The following is a 22,567-nucleotide window of genomic DNA, read 5'->3' on the forward strand; positions in this document are numbered from 1 at the left end:
CTGTCTGTCCCTATCTATCCCTCTCTCTGACTCTCACTCTGTCTCTGTAAAAAATAAAATAAAATAAAATGTTAAGGTACTAAATTTTCTTAAATTTTTAAATTCTTTTTTTCTTTTCTTTTTTTTTCTTTCTTTCTTTTTTTCAAGAGATACATAGAAGATAGGAAGGGAAGGAGAGAGATAAGAAGCATCAACTTGTAGTTGCGGCACTTTAGTAGTTCATTGATTGCTTCTCATACATGCCTCGACTGTGGGGCTTCATCCAAGCCAGCAACCTTTGGGCTCAAGCCAGCAACCTTGGGCTTCAAGCCAATGACCTTTGGGATCAAGCCAGCAACCATGCGGTCATGTCTATGATCCCACGATAAAGCCAGCAATCTCACACTCAAGCTGGTGAGCCTGTGCTCAAGCCAGCGACCTCAGGATTTTGAACCTGGGTCCTCAGCATCCCAGATCGATGTTGTATCCACTGCAACACCTGCCTGGTCAGGCAAAATTTTTAATTCTTAATACTGGGGAATCACTGAGGTTTTATAGTTTTAGTCAACTCATCTGTTTTGCTTTTCTATAGCTATATTTTATTTCCATTCTTTAAGGATACTGATTATGAATACATTCATCTTTCATGTGTATAATTTCCTCACAAAAAAATAAAAAAATAAAAAAATAATAATTTCCTCTATTTTATTTTATTTATTCACAGGCCTTTTGTCAGTTTTCCCAATTGCACACTCCATGTCCCCTTACCATGCTTTCCTCTACGTTACAAGTTCTTGTTTGTCCTGCTTCCAGTGCAGGCTTGATTTTGGTAGAGGATTTTGTCATTGTTGTTGTTGTTGTTATTTTCGCCAACATCTCTCTTGACTTCTGCCAGCTCAGACTTTATTCTGTTTTTGGCTCACTGTATATTCCATTAACTCATATCCCTGCAATGAACCCTGTGTTATGTAGCAGTTACTTCACTGCACTCTCATCCTTCCCGTTGCTACGTGATCACTAAATGCAACAGTTCCTGTTTCCTATGTGGTTCTCTTTCATTCCTGTTTAAAGCAAAGACAGCTGGTTAGGGAGCTAACAAAGTGTGACTCGTCTGAGGAAAAAGTAGTAGAGAGAGAGATATGAATGATATTGGTGGTAATACCTTATCTCTCAGAGGTTATGCCAACAAAAACAATTGAATTCCAGAGGAGCCAAGGTCAGAGTTAGATTACAATTTAGATTTTTAGATCTTAGCTTTTTGCTTTACAAGTGATTTCAAAGAAAACATGAGGTCACCAATGCTCTGAGGAAGGGGAGGAGCAAACTGATGGGAGGTTTGATTCATAAAGTGGTAAGACCCAACTTCATTGAGTTTGTTTTTTAATTCATTAGCATTTTAACACAAATTCCATCTGATGTATGGCTTTTTTTTTCTGAAGAGTTCTTCACTTGCCCTGTCTTCTTCTCCCTATTTCTTTATCTTTTATTTTGTTTTTACAATATCTTTACATAGAACTGATGTTGTTTCCTTTTTATAATTACTCATCTCTAGATGAGAGGAATTCTCCTTAGTCTTGTGAGCGTTCTATGTGAGAAGGGCCCAAGTCCATGTTTTTGGCTAGGAAGTTTTCCCTCTTTAATAATATACTTATAGCAAACTTAGGAATACAGAACATATTAAGGCAATCTTCATTATATTGTTTACACAGTCTTGGCTCTGCTCTGTCCTATACTGTATCAGGGGTCCCCAAACTTTTTACACAGAGGGCCAGTTCACTGTCCCTCAGACCATTGGAGGGCCACCACATACAGTGCTCCTCTCACTGACCACCAATAAAAGAAGTGCCCCTTCCGGAAGTGCGGTGGGTGGCCAGATAAATGGCCTCAGGGGGCTGCATGCGGCCCATGGGCCGTAGTTTGGGGATGCCTGCGTATAAATCCTTCTTTCATACTCGCCCCTGCAGGAGGAGAAAGGAGCTATCAAGATCACCAAGCAGATGTGGTCAACCTATTTATACCACTAGTAACAGTGTAGTAGAAGGGTGGTTATAAGCATTTAATAGATAGGTATTATATATATTAAATAGATAAATTATATATTAAATAGATAAATAATAGAAATCTGCCAAACACAACTATGGATAATCTTTATATTTCCATTTAAACTATATAATATGAAGAAGGGAAAGAAAATGTTTCAGGGACTAAATCTGAGAGCCAATTAAGAACATCCAACTATCATAAAGAGGTGAATGAGAGACTTTTTCTAGTGTCCATTTTTCCCAGAGTTATTTTTGGGCAGAACCCTTCATCATGTAAAGTATTGGTACAATAGAAACCAGGTGCCGCTCGGGAAAAAATCAGAATAATAACAACTGATCTTCCTATCTTACCAAGATGTTAAAATAATTTCATGTGATCAAGTATGTGAAAGCACTTTATATAGATGTAAGCTTTAATATTGTTATTTGTTAAAATGTAAAAGGAGACCAAACTTGATTCCAGTACCCTCTATTAAGCAGCTATTTGGAACAAGTACCACCTATCTTGTAGTTTCAAATCCTTCTTTATGAGGACTACTGAAAATGGTAAAAGGTCTTAAAACTACTCATTGGAGCAGTATGCAGCCTAACACTCGCCGTGTTTGAGTAACAAGATACCATTTCCCTGGGTAGGGAGTTCAGCATTTAGCATTAATTTAAGGAATGAGCTCCCTGAACTTTATTAACAGTTTAGGGAAACAACCATTACCTCTAGCTAGTGGCGGGACTCTACTGTCGCATGCTTGGAAGCCTGTATAACAGCAGGAGATAGGAAGGGTAGCTCCAGCTGCTTGCCTGGACCCTGTGAAAACACACAATTGCCATACTCTCATCCTTCCCATTGCTATGTGATCACTAAATGCAACAGTTCCTATTTCCAGTTGTGGTTCTCTTCCATTCCTGTAGAAAACAAAGACAGCTGGTCAAGGAGCTAGCTAAATGCTATCAGTCTGAGAAGAAAGTAATAGAGGGATGAATGACATTGATGTCAATACCTTCCTCCCTCAAAGGTTAGGCCAACAAAACCATTTGAATTCCCATGGGAGGCTGAAGTCAGGTAGACTACTAGTTAGCTTTTTTTTTTTTTTCATTTTTAGAGAAGGGGAAGAGAGAGTAAGAGAGAGAGAAAGGGGGAGGAGCAGGAAGCATCAACTCCCATACGTGCTTGGACCAGGCAAGCCCAGAGTTTTGAACCAGTGACCTCAGCGTTCCAGGTCAACACTTTATGCACTGCGCCACCACAGGTCAGGCCGATTTTTTTTAGATCTAGATTTTTGTTTTACAAATGACTTAAAAGAGAGTATAAGACCTGTTAGATTAGCTATTATCAACAAGACAGGTAATAACAAGTGTTGGAGAGACTGTGGAGAAAAAGGAACCCTCATCCACTGTTGGTGGGAATGTAAAGTAGTACAACCATTGTGGAAGAAAGTATGGTGGTACCTCAAAAAGTTAAAAATAGAACTACCATATGACCCAGCAGTCCCTCTACTGGGTATATATCCCCAAAACTCAAAAACATTGGTACGTAAAGACACATGCAGCCCCATGTTCATTGCAGCATTTTTCACAGTGGCCAAGACATGGAAACAACCAAAAAGCCCTTCAGTAGATGACTGGATAAAGAAGATGTGGTACATATATACTATGGAATACTACTCAGCCATAAGAAATGATGACATCGGGTCATTTACAACAACATGGATGGACCTTAATAACATTATATTGAGTGAAATAAGTAAATCAGAAAAAACTAAGAACTATATGATTCCATACATAGGTGGAACATAAAAATGAGACTCAGAGACATGGACAGGAGTGTGGTGGTTATGGGGGGGGGTAGGGGGAGAGGAGAGGCACAAAGAAAACCAGATAGAAGCTGACGGAAGACAATTTGACTTTGGGTGATGGTTATGCAACATAATTAAATGTCAAAATAACCTGGAGATGTTTTCTCTAAACATATATACCCTGATTTATTAATGTCACCCCATTAAAATTAATAAAAAATTTAAAAAAAGAGAGTATGAGGTCACCAGTGCTGGCAGGGAGAGGGTGGCTGATGGAAGGTTGACTCATAAAGTGAGAAAGCAGTGCTGAACACCTTACGACTTCTTGCATGGTGAGTCAAGAGATGTGTCAATCCCTGACGCAGTGACACAGTCTTCACAGGTTAGTTATGAGACTCATTATTATTCATTTTGAACATAATTACCAGTATTGTGAACTATCTAGAACTGTACTTCCAATATAGCTGCTAGCCAGTAGCTATTTAAATTAAAATTTAATCAACATGTAACAAAACTGAAAATTCGGTTCCCCACTCATACCAACCACACAGTTCAAGTGCTAAATGGCCACATATTGTTAAGTGGCTACCATGTGGGAGAGACAAATAGACTGTTTCCATCATCACAAAACATTCTTTTTGAAAGCACTGACCTAGAACAAATTCTGAGAGCAAAGGTTTAATGTGAAATATATCTGATTTCTAATCAAATTATTAAAGTCCGAAGAGTAATACGCAAAATTAATTTTAAAGATGGTGCCTACCATCATGGCTTGATTTTTCTAGGCATAAATAATAATAGTTTTTAAATGAACATTAGTGTCCACTAAATCAGAGATCAGTTCCACGTTAATATTAGACTCAATGACTTAAGGAAAAGATGTATGGGTTTTTTGTTGTTGTTTTTTTAAGTGAGAGACAGAGAGTCAGAGAGAGGGACAGACAGGAACAGACAGACAGGAAGGGAGAGAGATGAGAAGCATCAATTCTTTGTTGCAGCTCCTTAGTTGTTCATTGATTGCTTTCTAATACGTGCCTTGATGGAGGGGGCTATAGCAAAGCGAGTGACTCTTGCTCAAGCCAGCAACCTTGGGCTCAAGCCAGCAACCTTGGGCTTCAAGCCAGCAACTTTTGGGCTCAAGCTAGTGACCATGGGGTCATGTCTATGATCACATGCTCAATCCAGTGACCCCACGCTCAAGCTGGTGAGCCTGTGCTCAAACTGGATGAGCCCGCACTCAAGCCGGCGACCTTGGGATTTCAAACCTGGGTCCTCTACATCCCAGTCTGATGCTGTATCCACTGTACCACCACCTGGTCTGGCATGTGTGGATATATTTTTTTTCATTTTATTTATTTATTTATTTATTTATTTATTTATTTATTTATTTATTTATTTTTACAGAGACAGAGAGTGAGTCAGAGAGAAAGATAGACAGGGACAGACAGACAGGAACGAAGAGAGATGAGAAGCATCAATCATTAGTTTTTCATTGCACGTTGCAACACCTTAGTTGTTCATTGATTGCTTTCTTCTATGTGCCTTGACCGCAGGCCTTCAACAGACCGAGCAACTCCTTGCGGGAGCCAGCAACCTTGGGTTCAAGCTGGTGGGCTTTTTGCTCAAACCAGATGAGCCCACGCTCAAGCTGGCAACCTCGGTGTCTCGTACCTGGGTCCTCTGCATCCCAGTCCGACGCTCTGTCCACTGCGCCACCGCCTGGTCAGGCTGTGTGGATATTTTAAAACTGAAAAATTTGACTTCATTCACAATCCTTAAGGAGCAAATAAATCAAAGTAAAACAAAAATTTAGACAAAATTTGATAAAGTTATTGGTAAAGGATAGAACGTGAAAAATCTAATTTAAACTGTGTGCACAGGATTCTTTATACATCCTACATTATTTTATGAAAACATGATGTTATCTTGTACTAAAAGAGGGCGTGAAATCACTTAAAAGAATTCCTATAACAAAATTTAAACATCAATCAAAGACTGATCTATCTTTAGTTCTAATAAAGTAATAAATGTTATTACCATATCCAGAATATCATGGTGGAATGATTGAATTAAGGGCGATTGAGCCCTTTTTTGGACATACAGTATATAGAAGAGTAGAAATTTAAGTACTTCAGCTTGACCAGGCGGTGGCGCAGTGGATAGAGCGTCGGACTGGGATGTGGAGGACCCAGGTTCGAGACCCTGAGGTCGCCAGCTTGAGCACGGGCTCATCTGGTTTGAGCAAAAGCTCACTAGCTTGAGCCCAAGGTTTCTGGCTCAAGCAAGGGGTTACTCAGTCTGCTGAAGGCCCACGGTCAAGGCACATATGAGGAAGCAATCAATGAACAACTAAGGTGTTGCAACGCACAACGAAAAACTAATGATTGATGCTTCTCATCTCTCCATTCCTTTCTGTCTGTCCCTATCTATCCCTCTCTCTGACTCTTTCTTTGTCTCTGGAAAAAAAAAAATAAATAAATAAATAAATAAAATAAAAGTAAAATATTAAAAAAGAAAAAAGAAATTTAAGTACTTCATACATTATATATATGCTCTACACAGACTACCAGGTTTAATTATTTTTATTAATACTAATGAATAAAGCTTATTTTTTTCTAATTTTACTTAATTATTGATGAAAGAGAAACATTGATCTGTTGTCCCACTTATCTATGCACTTATCATCTGACTCTTGTATGTGCCCTGACTGGGGATCAAACTTGCAACGCTTGTGTATTGAGAGGATGCACCAACCAACTGAGCTACCTGGCCAGGGCTTGGATGGAGTTTACTGACTGTTTATTCTGTGCTAGGCACCGTGCTTAGTACTTTCTATGCTCTATCTTTTTAAATCTTCACAATAAACTATCCTATGAATTAGGTGTGTTTATTATGTCCATTTTAAAGACAAGGAAGCATAAACTTGGAGAATTTTGAAACTTGACCATGATCATATGACTAGGTAGGGATAGACCAGGGTGGGAATTGGATGCAGTCCTGCTTTAATTAAACCCCATGGTCTTAAGTGGGGTTGCCTTGTCAAGTAGCTGGCTGAAGACCATGCTAGTAAAGCAGCAGAATAAGAGTTAAGCCTATGCTTTTCTGACTCCAACTGTCATGTTCTCTCTAGTTTGCCATATGCTTCTCATATCAACTGTAAAAATAAGGATGAAATGGCCATAGAGTTTATAATATTTAATGGAAATCCCTGTAATAAATTTAGTTTCCCTTAAAAAACAAAAGTTATTATTCATCCTGGTTGGATAGCTCGGTTGGTTAGAGCATCATCTGGAAGAGCAGAGGTTGCCAGTTCGATCCCTGGTCAGGGCACATACAGGAACAGATCAAAGATACTGTCTCTCTCTTCCTCTCTTGCTAAAATTAATAAATAAACATTAAAAAAAGTTACTACACATCAAGATTTGAGAACATTGTCTGAATAAATTGTTTTAAAATGCCACAAATTAAAACAAACAAATATAGGTCATTTATGTGATTTTCAAAACTCAAAATGCTTTAGAGCAGTAGAGATATTTACCAGAGGCTTATTTCAACAGTGTGTTATTTCCGATTACATTCATACATTTATTTTTAGAAAACATTGCAGCCATGCAAACTTGTTGAAAAATATTTAAGGAGTTCCTTACTTGTAAAGATAAATTATGGTAATTTTCCTAAACGAGTTTATGACGAATAATCAAATAACATACCAAGAAGTCTAAGAAGAGGCAATCCACAATTCAAGACTAAGTAGTGAAGACCTCAGTCCGTGTCTGTTTCCTGAGACCTGTGAGGGTTCTAGAGCTTAGTATGAGGAATATCACCAAATATGAAATTTGGGGAGACTAAAAATAAAAGAGAAGTACCTGAGTTTCTTTGGTGGAATTTCCCTCTAAATGAATGAAATGTAATTCAGCCAGTTGAACCACTGAACTATTTTATTGCAGTGGAGCTCATAAAAGAATTTCATTTATAAAACACTGCTTGACGTTTCAACAACTTAAAACCATAGCCTGTTCAATCACTTTATAACAAACCAGTGTGGAGAATGACTTCGCTGAAATGGTGCCAAAATCTCTTCAGTAAAGTGGGGTTGATCTGAGGCAGCAAAAGGAAAGGGCAGGACCAGGAACATTAAGAAGAGTTAACTGTACCTTATTTATTGGCTAACATTTCAAGTATCAGGGCAATAAGGAAATAATTAAGGATTAATATGAGGAGTCATCTTCCAGAAAGTTACAATCAAGTTGAGATAAACCAATTCATGTGATATAATATGAGCTTTATCTTGGAACATTAACACAGGGAAAATGTTGCACAGATAAAAGTCAATACAAAAGAAACTTTAACATTTTTTGTTGTATTGGAATTGATTTATTCAATCTTTCATCAAGTAATTTTTGCATAGCTACTATCTGTCAAACATTGTTTCAGACATTGGAGGTACAACAGTGAACAAACACACTAAAAACCTGCCCATATAGAATTTACATTTTAGAAGGGTGAGACAGAAAATACACAAATTAAGTCAAGTCCATAGTGTATCAGAAGGTGTTAAACACAATAGTCAAAAAGCAGAGACGATGGACAGGGACTGACAGGAAGTTGCAATTTTAAAGGTGGTTAGGGTTTATAATACACTTTCTTTTTAAATTAAAATCATATTAGTGTGTAGAAGCTAAAGGTGAAACAAGGCCAAACCTTCTCTCTAGTGAAGGAATAAGTGAATAAGTGAAAAAGAATTCAATAAAGGAATAAGAATGGTGTTAAGTACTTTGTACTTCCAAAGTCCTGATTGTCTTTTTTTGTTGTTGTTTGGGTAGGTATTTTCAAAGTACATTTGTTATAGCATAGTGAATATAGTTAATAATATTGTAATAACTATATATGATGCCAAGCAGGTACTAGCCTTATGGTGGTGGAAGGGGAATCACTTCCTAAATGATATATATGTCTAACCACTAGGCAGTACACCTGAAACTAACATAAAGTAATATTTAGTGTCAAGTGTAATTGAAAAAAAAACTTTTTTTTTTTTTTTTTTTTGTATTTTTCTGAAGCTGGAAACGGGGAGAGACAGTCAGACAGACATGCGCCCGACCGGGATCCACCCGGCACGCCCACCAGGGGCGACGCTCTGCCCACCAGGGGGCGATGCTCTGCCCCTCCGGGGCGTCGCTCTGCCGCGACCAGAGCCACTCTAGCGCCTGGGGCAGAGGCCAAGGAGCCATCCCCAGCGCCCGGGCCATCTTGGCTCCAATGGAGCCTTGGCTGCGGGAGGGGAAGAGAGAGACAGAGAGGAAGGAGGGGGTGGGGGTGGCGAAGCAAATGGGCGCTTCTCCTATGTGCCCTGGCCGGGAATCGAACCCCGGTCCCCCGCACGCCAGGCCGATGCTCTACCGCTGAGCCAACCAGCCAGGGCCGAAAAAAAAACTTTTAAGTGCATTTGGGTTTTTGGTAGGGTCAGTGGGCCCTTGAGATAAAATGGGATGGCGGTATTAAAGATACTATCACTGATTGATTAGAGCGTCATCCCAAAACACAGAGGTTGCCAGTTTGATCCCCGGTCCAGGCACATACAGGACAGATTGATGTTCCTGTCTTTCTCTCTTCCTCTTTCTCTAATAGCAATAATTTTTTTTTTTAATTTTTAAAGAAAAAAATACTATCACTGTTAGCAGAGCAGTTATCTTCCCCTGAGATCTCAGCACACACTGTATACATTTATGAAGAATGCTTTTACAGAATGGTATTTGTGATCATGGGATTTTCATTTGTAGGAAAATTTTTGTTCTAGCCTCATAAAACCCTGCGAAGTCATCACAGTTAACAAAAAAATCTGTCTGTTTCCATGTCTCTTTATAAAGCCAACTCTATCAAAATATTAGCATTGAATAGTTGTTCATTCACTGAGTGAGCAAGATGCGTAGAAGATGTTTTCCTATTCAAGTGCATTGCAAGTATTTGTTTGCCATCGTTTAAAAAGAAATGACTAAGTATTAGCTGTCCTTGTCTCTTCCTGTTCACTGACTTGTTCCCTCCTTCCTGTGGCAGCACAGATCTCTATGCACAGAAACCTGCACTCGACCCTGCTACGCTCTTGCTTTACTCTAATGTGCCTACAGGTCTTTTCCCCTGATTTCATTTCCTTGCTGCCCCGACCCCCAGCCCCAACCCCACCCCATCTCAGCGATGTTAAAACAGTTTTATCAAGGATCACCAGTAATTTCCATTTTGCCAACTTTAATGGTTTTTTCTAAATCCTTATTTAACTTGTCCAGTTGGTCTTTTAGGACAGTCTCCACCTTGTATTATTTCCCTTAAGGAGATCAATGACAGCGTGTCATAATGCCTGACACCAGAAAGTACTCAGCAAACGCTGGCTGACTCTGAACTAAATGTGACTTTATCCCCTGTTGTTTATTCCAGGCGAATGCCTTATACATTGTAGATACTCTGTGTACTTTGATTTGGTTTACATATGAGTGAATACTTGAACTTACCACTTCTTCTCCGTCTCCTTTCCTGGTTCTTCCTCTTTCAGACCTCAAACATATGTTTAAGAACATATATGTTAGTCATTGTGCTAAAGGCTTTATATTTGTTACATCTTTTATTTTTCACAACCACTTGATCTGGTAGTTATTCTTATTTCTCCTTTACAGATGAGGAAAATGAGACTTAGAACTCTGAAATGACTTATTAGGGGAAGTCACCAATTAAAATAATGAGATTTTTCTAGAGGACTCAGGTATTAGCTCTCTGCCCTTTGCTTGCACTCTTCTCTCCCTTGCAAGGCCTCTCCACTCCTAATTTCCATTGGCAGGTGTATGCAAGTAACACTAATATCAATGCCTTAGGAATTCACATTCCAACCCATTCCTTTAACTGTTTGCACTGGGCTATCTTGCTATCAACCTCTGTAAAACAGCTCTTCAGCATTACTTCAAATTGTACTCCCTCTTAGTGACTTAGTTAAGTGACAGTCTCATCATCCGAATCACTCAGACTTAAAACCATCTTTAATTTCTTTTCCATTTCCTTACCCTAACTCTCATCAACTGGTATAGCATTATTCCCAAAGGATACACTGCAGCAGACTAACCCTTACGTGTATCTGTAGGAGGTGGGAAAGTCAATCTGGGAAGTGTCTTTAATACTTCCCTTTAGTGAATAGCTTACTTATTGTCCCCTGTCATTTTATAAATGTGAAAAAAAAATAACACAAACTGATATCTGTTGGAAAACTTATACTTATTTGAAACTATTTTTTCCAGGATTTTACATACTGGATAAATGACAAATACTGCTAACTTACCAACTCTTCCTGCAGACTGGAAAGATTTTATAGGGTAGATTTTGTTTTTGCTCAATACTTATTCAGAAGCCTCCAACTGAAATCCCCTTTGATTCCATTGAGCAGAACTGGGTCACATGCTTATGCCTAGGTCAATCACTGGCAATGACAATTAAGATCACCATAACTAGTTTATACCTGTTAAGGTTTATCTCGTATCACAAGGCTGGAATTGTTCTATGGGCAGAATAAGGAAAAGAAGGGGCTGTTAGGTAACCAACAAGCAGAGTCTGCCACAGTATTCTTTCTTCATTTTGGATTTATCCAGTACGAAGCATCTGCATCTTGGCAAGCCATCTTTCTGAAAGTAAATATTCTGGTTGTCTTCTTCAAGAATGGGCTACTGCATGCATGCCTGACTAGGTGGTGGTGCAGGGTATAGAGTGTCAACCTGGGATGCTGAGGACCTAGGTTCGAAACCCTGAAGTCGCTGGCTTGAGCATGGGCTCGCTGGCTTGAGCATGGGTCGCCATCTTGACCATGGGATCATAGATGACCCCAAAGGTCACTGGCTTGAGCAAGGGGTCATTGGCTCAGTGGTAGTCCCCCACCTCTTCCCCCAAGTCAAGTCAAGACACGTATGAGAAAGCAATCAATGAACAACTAAGGAGCCGCAAAGAAGAATTGATGCTTCTCATCTCTCTCCCTTCCTGTCTGTCTGTCCCTCTCAATCTCTCTCTCACACACGTGCACACACACAAAAAAAGTAGAGCCCTGACTGGTTGGCTCAGCAGTAGAGTGTTGGTCCGGGTGTGGAAATCCCAAGTTCGATTCCCGGTCAGGGCACACAGGAGAAGCACCCATCTGCTTCTCCACCCTTCCCCTTCTCCTTCCTCTCTCTCTCTTCCCCTCCTGCAGCCAAGGCTCCATTGGAGCAAAGTTGATCCCGGCGCTGAGGACAGCTCCATGGCCTTCCCCTCAGGTGCTGGAATGGCTTCGTCCTCAATGGAGCAAGCCCCAGATGGGCAGAGCATCGCCCTCTGGTGGGCATGCTGGGTGGATCCCGGTCCGGCACATGCGGGAGTCTGTCTGTCTGCCTCCCAGCTTCTCACTTCGGAAAAATACCAAAAAATTAAATTAATTTCCCTAAAAAAAAAAAAAAGTAGAATGGGCTACAATATATGGAATATTTAATATAAGAAATACTTTGAGGAGTTAAAAAGATATTATTCTTGTTTCTTTCCGAATGTGGCATTTATTGGAGTATCAATATACATAGAAAACAGGGACTGTCATTTAATTGTATTATTAATACTAGCTAACAAATATATTAAGTGTGATTTAATATTAACAGTAGCCTATTCATGTAAACCTTACCAACCTATAAGGTGCAGGTATTTTTATTATCCCTATTTACCTATTAAAAAAAATGAGGCAGGGAGAGGTTCAGTGACTTGACCAATACTGTGGTTCAGAGGCAGAAGCACCAGAGTTAATCTTGCATCAGAATTGGTGTTCCTAACGAGTATGCTAAATTGCCTTCCTTAGTTAGCTATAGAGGTGAGAGGGTGACAAACCCTGCACTGTCATTTGGAGACCTGGGGCTGTTGACCTATTTTTTTTTCTCTCGTCAACATTTTCCCTCTGCCTCCTGTCCCCTCCAACATCAGTATGTTGGGGATATCACAGGTCACTCTAATTTCCTTCCTGGATCTGTGCTTTGTTTTTCATTTCCCCATTTCGAGATGGGTGAAGAGGGACAAAGGATGACAAGAGACATCAACTAGAAAAATATCAGAAAGCACAGAAATATTCAGAAGGAGGCTTTGTGAATTTAAATTTTGTTCAGAAGGAATGTGTAATTCTGTGAAAGTTTAAGGAGTATAGATAGTCCAAGAAGAAAAAAATAAGATCACAATATGATCATCTCCAGTCTTTTCTTTTGATGCCCTCAGTCTCATTATGCTTTGAACTCTGACCTATGCTGACCACAACTTCAGGCTTTAATAACTGCAAATGTAAATGAAAAAAAGAAAAATATTTTTGCTGAGTCACTATTCATGAAGTCTCCTAGCTTTGGGAAGGAGTCTAACTACAAAGCACTAGGTTATTCATGGTGAGAAAGGTCCTTAAAATTTCAACAAAACACTTAAGCAAACTTATATTACCAGTTGCTTTCGTATCAGGCACTTTGCTAAGTGCTAGAGGTTCTTTTTTCTTTTTTTAGCTTCCCTCAGCTATTTCGCTTTGATGTTTCCACCCTTTGCCACTGTAATCAAGACTTCCTGATGGTGACATGACATGGGCAGCGCTTGTAGCATTACACTATCTACCATTTATCAAGCACCAAGGAAACACAGGCAGGTGTGAATTGTAGTGGAGAGGAAGCAAAAATGTAAAATGGGCTAAAACACGAGTACTGGATGAAAAACTGGCTTTGGCCACTTTGGGCTGTATAGTGAGGTAAAAAAAAAGAAAAAAAAAAGAGGAAGGGAGGGTCCCAAGAAAGGAGAAAGATGAGCAGAGAATGAGGAAATAATTAGAACATGGACGCACATAATTGTTGAGGAACAGAAATAGCAGAATTCAGGAAGAAAAGAACAATTTGCAAAACATCCTTCATGATACGAAAGATTTTTCAATGTGTGTGTATTTCATGTGGCAAGATTATTTAGAAAACTAACTTGCTCTGAGTCCATCTCTGTGTAGGGTGAGTCTTAGTTTCATGAGTTTGGTTCAACTGTGCTTAAATCCTCGCCTCTTTGGTACTCAATGCGCAACCCCACATGAACACCCAGTCTCAGAATTATCTCTTCTATCGCTTGATATTCAGCTCACATTTACTTTCTCAGACTTTTGGAAGTTACCACTCAGACAGATGCAAATGCCGTATTAATGCCTGCCAAAGCGCCGGGCAGAAGAAAGACTTTCTTTCACACCTGCCATCTTTAGAGCTCTGGGTCCTGCTCTCTCAATGTTTGCTAAATAGTAAATGGGGAGTTTGTTGTTCAGAGGAACAGGAGGGTATTTGCATTACTGAGCTTGCTGTTTCTAGTTCCAAAGAGATTCTTTACAATGTCCTTATCAGGGAAGGAATCGCCTTGATTTCCTTTGATGATGTTTCCCAGCTGACATCCTAGAGCCAGCACAGATGCAATTCATACCCTCCTGGAATGGCTCTTGCCTAGAAACCTGCTTGATTCGTTCTTATTAAGCTTTAATTGCAGGGTTCAGGGAATGGATGGAAAAGAAAGCAGAAAGTACCCACTGCCCTCAGAGTAAGCTCTATCAAAACAGCGTGACTCCCTCAACAGAGACTTGCAGGAATACATTTATATTGTAACTGGATTTTTTTCCCTAGCTGTCAGCCACAGAGAATAAACATTAAAATGTAAAAATATAACCTTTGGTAATTTAAACTGAGCACAAGTAAACCTCCATTAATAATAGTTCACAAAATTGTGAGAAACCATAAGTACCTTAGACCTATAGAGAGCATTTCAGAACACATTTTGAGCCTTTTTTGATTTGCCACTATGAGCTATTATCTTTTATTTTAATGAGTGCTGTATTATATCAAGATAGTAGTAAAAGGCAAAAGGTTTTGAGTCTGTTAAGTGTTTTGTATTAAATTGAGAAAGTTTACCTATAGGGCTGAAGTGTGGCAAAAAAGGAGTAGAGAATGATATGGAATGTAACAGGAAATTAAGGAAGGGCTAGATCACATAAAATTTAACATGGCATTTGATTGATAATTGTCTGGGTACAACATCTCTTTATTTAGCTAGTGACTGGTATCCGAGGCTTTAACAGTTCATGGTTTAAATAAGTCAGCCAGAGAAAAACAAATGCCATATAAATTCACTGTGTGCGGAACCTAAAGAACAAAATAAATGTACAAACAAAATAGAAACAGACTCGTAGATACAGAGAGAGAACTGGTGATTGCCAGAGGGAAGGGGGCCTTGAGGGACTGAGTGAAAGGTGAAGGGACTAAGAAGCACAATTTGGTAGTTACAAAATAGCCATGGGGAAGTAAGTAAAGCATAGGGAATACAATCAATAATATTGCAATAACTGTGGATGGTGCCCGTGGGTACTGGAAATATTGAGGTGAATTCTGTATAAAGTACGTGATTGTCTAACCATTAAACTATAAACCTGAAATTAATGCAAAGTAAAATTAAAAGAAAAAGATAAATTAAAACTCATGCTTTAAGCTCATTCTATTCTGGTTCTCAGGGCAACTTTTTAACCTTGTTTGCTTCTGCTATGACTGAGGCCAGTATCAATCACTTAAAAAATTCTTATTAATTAGGAGAAAGAAGAAACTTCCCGTGGTAGCAAAGTCAAGACCAGAGAGATAATGTAAGTGTGTGAAACTTCAGAGTGTGAGACCACAGATAGAGTAAAAACTGTGGCGTAGGAAGTGGTGCGGGTCCTTCCTAAAAGCATCCAAATAAGTTAGGGAATTGTGATCTGTTTTCCAAAACAGCACACTGGCTAAGCAGAACAGTGGCTTTATTCATTGGTCAGTTTTGCTTCCTAAATACAGTTGCTTAGAATCTGCATTCATAGATAATGACCCAGTTCTGCCTCTCTGTAAAAGTTTATAATAGCTGCTCAATAACTGAATGTGGTAAGCTAAATGTAGTTTGAAATATTTATTATTTAAAACATTTTAGGTGTTGACTAAATAACATCTAAACCGATAGAAAAAAAAAATTTATAAGTTTATTTGAGCCAAAGTGAGGACCTGCTAGCAAGATCTCAGTAGATTGGGAAAGTGCTCCTGAAATGGCCATTTGGCATTCCTATTTTTACACTTAGAGGAGAAAATGTAGGAAAGGTTCCATGAAATCTATTGGTGGTAGATTAAGGAGGTGGGAGAAAGCAAAGAGGGGAGGGGAGTATCTCTGGGGTTGGATAACAAGCAAAATGGAGAGACACATACTTCTTTTACATTGACAGGCACAGGGTAGTCAACATGGAACAGTACAGTAAGTAGAGATGGTATGCAGACAGCTGTGCGTTCTGGTGCACCTGCTCTCTCTCCTGAGGTGCTTATGCCTCCAGGGTGTCTGGAAATGAAGAATACTCTGGCCTTTCAAAAGTATGTTATCTTAGATGCTCAAAAACAATGGACTAGGCTTTATTAAGGTAAAGGTTAACTTTTTACTAAGGAAGCTATACGCCTGGGGCTCGACTACCCACCATGACCTACCCATTTGGGAATGTATTGTCATGTGTGGTTACTTTTGGTCACCGAGCTTGTCAGGCTGGCCACATAGCCCTCTGAGCTTGCTTGTCAGGTCTGCTCTGTAGCCTCTTTTTCATTCGCAATTAATACTTTGGCATTTTAAAAGGTTTTAAAATGCATATAGTACAAGTAAATGTTGTAACTTCAATTGTGAAGACAGTAACAATGTCACCCATCATACAGGAAAAAAAAACTGAGGCACAGAGGTTAAGTGATGGCCTAAGATGTTTTATTGTCAGTCAAAATTAAATGACTATTTAATAAAAGAGAGGTGACCACTGGGGCCCCCATCTCATCTCTTTTTTTTTTTTTCAAACATACATCAAAGTTATAAGAAATTTTAAGCTTTTGCTATGTTTTGCTTTTATCATTTTCTCTTTTTCCTTACCCTGAAGAATCTAATACGCACACACACACACACACACACACACACACACACACACACTGTGCTACACATGTATGTAGTCTGTTCTTCCAGAACATCATACCAGGGCATTCTGTGGGATCTGTCTCAGTTGGAACATGAAGATAATGTACTAGCTGCTGCCCACTCTAATCATATTATGCCCATTCCTCCCACTTTTTAGACTAGAAAGTGATTCCTAATGCTGGAGATGCAATGTGTTACTCAGAATGGGTGCAGATGAGATCGTCTGAAATTTTAAATCATTGTAAAAGAGGACATGAGATTTTTATATTTATCACAAAAGGACAAATGTTTTACAAAAAATATTGACTAATCAGCCTGACCAGTGGTGGCGCAACGGATAGACCTCGAAAACATGAGGTCCCCCGCTTGAACACTGGCTCGTTGGCTTGAATGCAGGTTCACCAGCTTGAGTGCAGAGTTGCTGCCTGAGCGTGGGATCATAGACATGATCCCATGGTCGCTGGCTTGAGCCCAAAGGTCGCTAGCTTGAAGCCCAAGGTCACTGACTTGAGCAAGGGGTCACTGGCTTAGCTGGAATCCCCTGCTCAAGGCATGTATGAGAAAGCAGTCAATGAAAAACTAAAGTGAAGTAACTATAAGTAACTATGAGATGGTTCATCTCATAGTTCTCCCTCTCTCTCTCTCTCTTTGTAAAAAAAAAAAGAAGAAGAAAGAAAGAAAGATTAGCACTAGCCGGACTAAAAACTGGAAGTGGAGGACTGGACAAATTTATTTACAGTGTCAGCAATTTGTATATGTCAATAGAAAAAAAATGTCTTTCTTCATTGTTTAAATTCAAAGAATATTTATAGGGAACCTAATTCAGTGAAGACCTTTGTCCCTGGAGGAACAAATCAAAAGAACATTCCTGTCTCCAAGAAGTTTATAATTGAAAATGGAGGAAATATGTACTACTTTTAGAACTATTACACAATATTAAACATGGTTAGTTTTGTTCGTTTTAAGTATTAAAGAGAGGAAAGAGAAAATCGCTAACATATAGTATCTATCAAAGGTCAGATATACTTTCTTGTTTAATCCTCAGGACAACTCTAAAACAGATACTGATGCACCTCCACTTAATGATGAGGTTACATTCTGATAAACCCATTGTAAATTGGGAAATATTGTAAGTCAAAAATATATTTAATACACCTAACCTACCAAAGATGACAGCTTAGCCTAGCCTTAAATGTGATTAGAAAACTTACATTAGCCTACAGCTGGACAGAGGCATCTACCCACTGTAGAGTATCTGTTGTTTACCCTGGAAACCACACAGCCGGGTGGGAGCTGCGTTCCATTCACTGCTCTTGTCCAGCAACATGAGAGAGTGAGTGCCTAACTCATGTCGCTATCCCCGGGGAACGATCAAAATCCAGAATTCAAAATATAGTTTTTACTGAATGCAGATCATTTTCCTCAAAAAATCCTAAGTGGAACCATCATAATTCTGGCTCCTCAACATCCTTTTTTCTTTATTATCAGATAAAGAAACTTGGGTTCGAAAGGATTAACTTGCTGAAAGTTATAAAGGCAGTCAACTACCAAAGAATACTCCTCCTATCTAGACTAGATCCCACCTTCTCTGGTCCAATCAAGGATGACACTTTGGGGATTTGCCTTCTCTCCTACAACAGCCGTTTTCCCTCCTGGACCAGCCTCCATACATGTTCTTATTTTTCCCATCTCAAAGGCAAACACCTTCTCTTAGCCCCTCTTTCCCTCCCAGCTACCTCTCCATTTCTTTGCCCCCCTTCTCAGGGAAACTCCCCACAAATTGTCTGTACTTGCTGCCTCCAATTCCTTCCCTCTCAGTTGCTCCTACACCTATCCTGTGCCCCTACCAGTCCATCAAATTGTCCTGGTCAACGTCACAAGTGACCTCTGTGTTACTAAATCTAATGGTCCGTTTTTTATCTCTTATTTGACCAATCAGCAGCATTTGACATAGCTATCACTCCTGGCTTTTGAAACTTTGCTTTTGACTCTTAGAATAACACATTCTTCTTTTTCCTTTTATTTTACTGAATATTCCTTCTTAGTCTTTGTTGGTTTTTCCTTCTTCCCTCAATTTCTGAAAGTTGGAGAGTCCCAGAGCTCGACCTCAGTCCTCTTCTGTCATATCTATATGCGTCTCATATCCTTGGCGATCTGATCTAGTACCATAACTTTAATATTATTAATATAAGGTCTATCAGAAAGTTCTGTCCATTTTTGGAATAAAACAAAATACAAATTTTTCTTACCGTCAATAAACTTTATTAAATAATATAATTGCCATTATTATTATTAATGATTTCTTGCCAGCGTGAGGGCAATTTGTATATCCCATTTTTGAAAAATGTTTTATCTTTTGATGCGAAAAATTGAACCAGTGCTTATTTGATATCTTCTTCATTTTTTATTTTTTTGCCCTTCAAAAAATTTTGTAAGGACAAAAACAAGTGATAGTCAGTATTATTCCTTCACCAAACACTTTCAATAAATTTCTACATGCTTCTGTAGCATTTCTTCCTTGTTGAAATTCGTAAAAATTACAGTGGCATAAATGAACTTTATCAGTAGCCATGGGTACACTATCGCTTCACACGTAAGACTAACATGAATCAACTTTGTTTTAGTTAATTTGCTACGTCAGTATGTATACATTGTGATAAAAATAGAGAGGCACGCATGCACCAAATAAACATGTGCTTACGTGTCGAAACTTGTTGTGATAGAAACAGACAGAACTTTCCGGTAGACCTTATAATATGCTGACAACTTCAAATTTAATATACCATTTCATACCTCAGTTTTGAACTCTAGATCTATATCTAGCATGTGGTGAAACATCTCCACTTGGATAATCAAGATATGAAACGCCTAATTCCTGATCATCTTCTTCTAGCCTTTCCTCTTGACCATTTTCTCTGTCTTTAAATAAATAAATTGAATTGAAAGAGACAGAGACAGCAGCATCGATAATAGTTCTACTTATTTATGTATTCATTGATTGATTCTTGTATGTGTCCTGGCGGGGGATGGAACCCACAACCTTGGCATAACAGGATGATGCTCTAACCCAGTGGTCGGCAAACTCATTATTCAACAGAGCCAAATATCAACAGAACAATGATTGAAATTTATTTTGAGAGCCAAGTTTTTTAAAATTAAACTATATAGGTAGGTACATTCCTCATCGAGGTAGCGCCTACACATGGTATTTTGTGGAAGAGCCAAACTCAAGGGCAAAAGAGCCCCTTGTGGCTCACGAGTTTGCCGACCACTGTTGTAACCAACTGAGGAACCCGGCCAGGGCCTTCTGTTAACCATTTTCACTCTCAGCTAAGAAACCCTAAATCTTGTGTTTGTAAGAAGTGGTTATATCCCAATGAGTAATACTAATTAAAAGATGCCTGATTTCAACTTAAAAAAAAATGTTTACAGCATGTTTCTATGGAACATAAAGGAAAATAGCCCACCCAGTTTAAGAGAAAGTCAGGAAACTTTCCCTGACGTGGTACTATCTAGGCAGATTCTTGAACAAATTCCAGTTATCTAGGAAGAAAGATGAAAGGAGTTGCCAACGGGTACTTCTTCATATCCCAAGGAAGTAGTTTGAGATAGCAGCAGCGCCCAGTGTGAAGCCTCAGAGTTTCTAAGGACAGGGTTCAAGAGCAGACAAGGAGCAGGTCACAGATGATTTCATTTCCCACCTGTTGACAGGGAGTTTGGATATTATGTCCTGTACCTGATGGAATTAAAGGGTTTTAAACTGGAGAGTGGCATAGTCAGATTTTTCAGGCATTAATGCTGCCAGAGGATAGATTTCATTCATAAACACTATAAAATTTTTTTAAATCAGGTAGTAGTATAGAAAGCTGTTAAGAGTCATTCAGCTTCTAAATTTAAAGTAAATTACTCAAAGATGAAGAAATTGCTTTAAATACCTGAACAAGAAAGTACTTGTTCAGTAATCACTAATATCTTGTAGAACTTACACATTTGAGGTTCACATTCAGAGGCAGTATTGTTGAAAGATCAAATAAATTTAGAATCTTTGGAAACAGATTTTAGGTAAAAGATATTACGCTTAAGTATGTGTACTCTAGTTACTTATTTGTGTGTGTTTTTTAAGTTATTGCGTGGAGACTAAAGAAATAATTATAACCTATTTTCTTCTAGTTCAAGGAATACTATTTCTACCCAATTCTTTGAATAATCAAGATATATATATATTTTTTTCTTTTTTAAAAGGAGAATGATTATCAAAGGATCAGTTTTTCTAGTTATCTGAAAAGGACCACATTTTTTACTACTAATTGAGTAACCATTTGAAAATTGCCCAAATCTTAGTCCAAAAATGTAAGGAGGCTCTATCTTAGTCTCTTCACTCTGCTGTAATGAAATATCAGAGACAAGGTGTTTAAATTCAGAATGTATTTTCTCACCTTTCTGGAGGCTGGGAAGTCAAAGACCAAGTTACAAACTGATTAGGTGTAAAGCCGTTCCTCCTGGCTTGCAGAATGGCTGCCTTCTGGAATTGGGATCACAAGGCCTTTCCTTCTTGCATGCGTGAAGTGGGGAGAGAGAGGTCTTTTTCTCTTGTAACACCACTAATCCTATTGAATTAGGGCTCAACCCTTAATGACCTTATTTACCCTAATTACTTCCTCTCCAAATCCATTCAGTCACATTGGGGTTAAAGTTTCAAAATCTAAACTTGGGGGGGGACACAATTCAGTTCATAGTGAAGGCCAGTAGACCTTTTTATAAAAAATGCATTTGGGGCAACACTAGAATCTATGTAAACACAATAAATTAAAATCAATTTTAAAAAGTAAATTTAAATGGAAGTATATACTACTTAATTTTGAAGTTTTGGGATTCCCAAATCTGACTGTGCTTAAGAAAAAATTTTATTTTCAGGGCAACAAAGTGGGGACAGGAGAGAAATGGTTCCAAACAAACAACAACAAAAAGATCTTGCCAATAGCTGTGACATTTCAGAAAAATTGCATGTCAGATAATCATTCATTAGCTGTAAGAAGGTTTATTTTCAAAGCTCTTATTTCTGCATGTTCTATTATCTCCAGAGCCCGGCATTGTAATCCTGTAGCAGGGAGTCAAAAGTTATAAATAAAGGGCTCTCGCAGTGCCTTCATGTATTTGGTGATCAGTGGGTGGTAAAATTTGCAGAAGCTAAAGGTGTTTATACCTTGGATTTTTATTTATTTGACTTTGGAACAATTAAAGTGAAATCAATTTCTGGGAATTTTATTTATATTGAATTCAGGGCATTTGTGTGTGTGTGAATCTGAATAAAAGATTTTAAAACCAAGCAACATGCAAGGATCATAGACTTTTAGGGTTTAAGTGGAACTTAGAAATTATCTTGAGTAGCCCCAAGACCAGGTAGCTGGTTCATTTTATTACTGTACTGTGTGTATTTTTTTATCCCTAACATTTTTTTTGTGTGTGTGACAGAGACAGAGAGAGAGAGACAGAGCGAGGGACAGATAGGGACAGAGAGGCAGGCAGGAAGAGAGATGAGAAGCATCAATTCTTCGTTGCATCTCCTTAGTCTCCTTAGTTGTTCATTGATTGTGTTTTCATATGTGCCTTGACCAGGGGGCTACAGCAGAACAAGTGACCCCTTGCTCAAGCCAGTGACCTTGGGCTCAAGCCAGCAACCTCGGGGTTTCGAACCTGGGTCTTCTGCGTCCCAGTCTGACACTCTAAGCACTGTGCCACTGCCTGGTCAGGCTTTTTTATCAACAGTTT

General features: G+C 38.8%; 1 protein-coding gene across 3 annotated transcripts in view; it reads left to right on the plus strand.

Annotated features, from left to right (window-relative positions):
* The window catches only part of TAOK3 (TAO kinase 3), a 163,246-nt gene that overhangs the window by 48,617 nt on the left and 92,062 nt on the right, over positions 1–22,567 (plus strand). The window lies entirely within an intron of this gene.

Source organism: Saccopteryx leptura, chromosome 2 (assembly GCF_036850995.1).
Source record: "Saccopteryx leptura isolate mSacLep1 chromosome 2, mSacLep1_pri_phased_curated, whole genome shotgun sequence".
Lineage (NCBI taxonomy): Eukaryota > Metazoa > Chordata > Mammalia > Chiroptera > Emballonuridae > Saccopteryx > Saccopteryx leptura.